Here is a 5075-nt window from a genome sequence, read left to right as displayed (position 1 = left end):
TGTCCTTCTGCTTATAACATTTATGATGAAATATTTTATATATTTTTGTAAGGATTAATAAGTCTATATGATGATCATAGTAATTTTAAATGCTTAAATTTTTTATTACAACATACTGTTAAACACCAAATGCTTTTCTAGAAGGTGAAAAGGTGTTTAACACACAAATATACATTTTTAGCAACTGCATAATATCTCAAATGCATGGGGGATTATGAAAGAATGTGAGATGAATGCATTAGGGCAGAGAAAATACAATATTTTAAAAAATAGTCAAATGCTGTAAAGAAAAAGGCTGTTTCTTAAAACTATTGCTTTGATATGATTAAATTTGCAACAATGAACTCAATGTCCCTTGAAAATAATTACCATAATTTATAATGAAGAACTATTTTCCTAGTTTTGAAAATATTTTCATAAAATCTTATTTATATTCCTGTTCCCATTTGTTATGAATAAAGATCATAACTTGTAGAAAAAGCAGAACTTGCTAGAATAACAATCCCCAAATAGAGTATGTATCGTTAATAAATATATTTTTTTGGGGAGAGATTTTCACTGTAGGGCGTGTGCGCTCGCCAGACAGACAGAGAGAGACATAGAGACAGAAAGCGAGAAATCACCCCCCAGGGGGGATGGTCATGCCGCAATCCCTTCTCCTCCATTCTCCTCTCGGGATCTTGGGCACGCACGCACACACGCCCGGCGTGAGTTTTAAGCCACCGGGTCCGGGACACGAACCGCGGTCGACTACGTGGGAGTCCAGCGACATAGCCATTATGCTAACTGTTGGTTCCCTCGTTAATAAATATTTTTGAACAAATGTTGGAACTTTAAGTAACAAAAACAGACAACAAAGAGACAGTTCATCTAAGAAATGGAGTTTTTCTTTTCCAGAGGATTCAAATGCTTGCTAGAAGGAGAGAGAGATGAGAGAGAAAGAGAGAGGTGGAGAGAGAGAGAGAGCCCCCCCCCCATAGGAGCTGGCCATTCTGTAGTCTCTTCTTCTCCATTTCTCTCTCCTTTCAGAATTTTGGGCATGCACATGTGACTGGTATGTTTTTCAGCAGCCAGGCCTGAGACTTGAACTTACATGGTCAAGGAAGGACTCCAGCAGACTTAAATACCATGTCAGTGACTGGCCCTATTAGAGTTTTAATATATTTAGTTAATCTCTATAAAGGATCAGGATCAAAGCTTTATAAAACTTGAGACTTGTGATAAGGAAAGTTGGGTCCTGGCAAGACCATCAGCTTCATGTTTACAGCAGTGGAAGTTGCTGTGACAGAAATTGTGTCATATACTGCATGTGTTATAATGTGGCAACACTGGCGATGCTGGGATTCAGTTGGCAGCATTTCTCAAATGCACCTGATCAAAATCCCTCCTGAGATTAGTGTGCCCAAAGGCACTTTAGAAATATCAGGACAAAATAGCAACCACACCAGAGGATTGATTCTCTTGAGAAAGACTGAAGGAAGAAAAAGAGATTGATCTTTGCAAGCAGAAGGTATATCACTGAATACTTGGTAGGCAGGGCTGAATTGACTCGTGTGCTGGGCATTTGCTTTTCAACAATTTGAGTAGTTGACATGAAAATATTTTCTCAAAAATATTTGAAACCATACTGTCTCTGTTGTTATAGAGTCATAGACAAAATGATACAAAATTATAAGAAATATTTTGAACATGATCTTTAAAATTCAGTATTCTGAAATTTTGAAAGTTGTTTATTAACTGTCAAGAACTATGGAGTATGAGCAAATTTTTTTTTAATAAACATTTGGAATTTTATTTAAAAAAAAATCACAATCATGAACATCCTTAGGGTCAGAGGCCCTCTGGGTTCTCCACAATGATACTGAGCATGCTCACAAGGTTTTGGGTTCTCACCGTTAAGCCTTAGTTAAACAACGTTAAACAACCATCTTTAAAAGGAGGAAAAAAAAACTCGGCACACTATCATTTAACTTGTTTTAATGTTTCTTCACAAATGGTGAAAAATACTAAAGTACAGACAAGGAATAATCATAATGTTGTGGCCAACATTATAAATATGGAATTATAAGTTTAAAACATTTTCTGGTTTTAAAAATGAATCAAGTAGTCAATGCAGCTCTGCGGGATCTTTGCGCCTAGTAGGGTCGGTCTTTGCACCCCTGACGGGGCTCGCCTTTATCCATTTTTCCCTGTCCTCCACGTCCACCTCGTCTTCCTCCCATCTGCTCCATCAAAGGTCCAGGGGCCCCACCAGGGCCACCGCGTGTTCCTCCACCAAAGCCACTTCGGTCCATGCCCCGGCCACCATGGAAGCCACCTCTGTCACCACCACGGCTACCTCTGAACATTCCACCGGGGCCTCCACGGTCCATGAGGCCACCTCTTCCTCCCGTCATGCCACCAGGGCCGCCTCTGCCACGATCTCCACCCGGGGGTGGGAAGGGTGGCGGGAGGAAGCCTTCAGGCTTCGGAGCCTTACACTGATTGCATTCTGTCCTCCAGGTGAAGTTCTGGTTTCCACAACCCGGATTGGGACACTGCCAGTCACCGGCTCGATGCTGGACCTTTCCTCGTCCAGAGGGGTTCCCTCGGGAACCTGGGGGCCCTCTTGGAGGGAAGCCTCCTCTGTCTCCTACACGGCCTCCCATGCGACCCAAGGGGCCTCCAGGACCTCCTGGTCCCCCTGGACCTCCACGGAGCAGGGGCAGCATCCCTTTGCCCTCTCGGGGTGGCATTCCACCTCTCATGCTGTTCATTGGAGACTTCTTCCCGGCAAGAGAGACTTTAAGTTTGCTGCCTTGAAAATCTTTCCCATCAAACCACTCTGCAGCAGCCTTGACCAGGTGGGTCTTCATAGGATACTGTGGCATCACCTTTGGGCTTTCCTGTCTCCTTGTCCACGTAGATGTGGATCATGGGCTGCCCAGTTCTCTTGTTCATCTTAATCACCCCACATTGTTTAAAGAAGTCTGCCAGATCATCTAGAGTCACATTGTCATTTAATCCTTGTACATAAATTGCACTGTTGTCAGAGTCTTCATCCAGATCTATAGGTGGGCCTAGATCAAGATCTGGTCCTACATCCATGGGTCCACCAGGCTTATTAAAGCCACCTCGTTCTCCAGCGCCCATTCCACCGAGTCTTCCTCCCTGCCCACCTCTGCTCATGCCTCCACGATCAAATCCCCCCCTTCCCCTGCCCCGGTTATCAGGGCCACTCATGCTCCGGTTTGCTCCTGGTCCGGAATATCCTCCCGACTCCTGCCCGTAAACACCCATGCTACTGGGGTGGTCCTATCGGAAGGAACTCTGCTGCCTGTAGCTGCTGCTCTGTTGGCTATATTGACTTGGAGCCTGGCTGTGGGATCCAGTGGTAGGCGAGTGGGGTAACTAGTGGGAGGCTGCTGCCCATAGCTGCTTTGTTGACCATAGCTACTCTGCTAGCTGCTCGTTTATCCATAGATGTTCTGCTGAGAGTAACTGCTCTGATCATAACTAGTCAGCTGTGTAGAGGAGTAGCTGGTAGGAGGATAGGGTGGAGGTGCGGTGACTGGCTGCATGGGGTAGCTCCCAGGTACCTGGGGATAACTGTAGTTTCTCTGTCCATATCCTAGGTTGAGCTGGTTGTAACCCCCTGTGCTAGATTGAGGCTGACTAGTCTCCGCGGGCTTGTTACCATCCTGTGGTCTTGCAGGTGCGATGGCTGCAGGCTGCTGCCCATAGGCTGGGTAAGCAGGCTGGGTGCCATATGCGGGCTGGGTGCCATACGCAGATTGAGTTGCATAGGAGGCCTGGGTGCTGGTGACTGTAGCAGTGGTGGTATCATAAACACCAGTACCATACCCCTGGACAGGCTGGCTGTATGCCTGGGGGGCAGTTGGAATAGTATAACCAGTAGGAGGCTGTCCATAAGAATTTGAATAGGTGATCTGCCCGTAAGTTGCAGTGGTCCGAGCCTGGGTAGAGCTGACATCAGTGGGCTGTCCATAGGTTCCATAGCTTTACTGCCCATAAGCCTGGGTGGACTGTGCATGTCCTTGAGTGGGCTAGGCGGTGTAAGCACTGTAGCCCTGCTGGGCTGCAGCTTGGCTGTAGGTACTGTAATCCGTGAATTTTTTTGATATGTGAAGTAAATGTTTGTGGAAAATGTAAAAATAAAGAAAGAAATGGAAAAAAAAAAAAAGAAAAGAAAAGAAATGTCAGGATTGCAGCATGGCCCCTGGGGAAGGGGTGATTTCTTGCTTTCTGTCTGTTACTGTCTCTGGTGAGTACACATGCACTATAGCAAAAATCTCTCTTAAGAATAAAAGAAATGTCAGGTGTGAGTAATATCTTTTGCCTTTCTTTATCTTGTGTGTGGAAAAGTAAAAGCATTTATATGTTAATGTTGTTGTTTTCTTTTTTTGAGTGAGAAATTTCTGCTATAAGACACGTGCACTAGCCAGAGAGACAGAGAGAGACAGCGACAGAAAGTGAAAAATCACCTCCCAGGGGGTATGGACACATTGCATCCCTTCTCCTCCATTCTCCTCCTTGGATTTTGGGCATGCACACATGTGTGCCCAGCATGAGTTTTAAGCTACTGGGTCTGAGATTTGAACCATGATTGACTATGTGGGAGTCCAGCGACGTAACCAATATGTCATCTGCTGGTCCCTAAGGTCTCTTTCCTAACCTTATAAAAATTGTAAAATAAACTTGAAGTCACAGAATGACCTAATGTGTAGAGATACTTTTTGTGAAAGAAAAACTAGTAAAACACTATCAGTATTTACATTTATTTAAAAATCCATGAGAAGTCACCTAAAACGCATTCTAATTTAGAAAAGGAGGATGGAATGGTTTCTAGGACTTCAGTGGGAATGGGAGGAGGACGTTACACATATTTCACGGAGAGGAAAGACTAGCTCTTGCTGATTGCCTGCCATTATCTGTGCAATTACAGTTTATCAAGATGGGCATAGGAGAGCAGCTGCAAGGGGCAAAGATAAGCCAAGGTCATACTGGAAAATTGTTGGTCTTTTTGTGTCTCTCACAATTCATAAGGAGAGTATTCCACTGGATCTACTAAGAGA

General features: G+C 44.5%; 1 pseudogene; it reads right to left on the bottom strand.

The window, feature by feature from the left end:
* Positions 1-2135: 2135 nt before the first annotated feature.
* LOC102480919 (RNA-binding protein EWS pseudogene) lies at positions 2136-4115 on the bottom strand (annotated as a pseudogene).
* Positions 4116-5075: the final 960 nt, after the last annotated feature.

The sequence above is a fragment of the Tupaia chinensis genome, unplaced genomic scaffold (genome assembly GCF_000334495.1).
Source record: "Tupaia chinensis unplaced genomic scaffold, TupChi_1.0 Scaffold000658_1, whole genome shotgun sequence".
NCBI lineage: Eukaryota > Metazoa > Chordata > Mammalia > Scandentia > Tupaiidae > Tupaia > Tupaia belangeri.
This window is presented reverse-complemented; position numbering and strand designations above follow the sequence as displayed.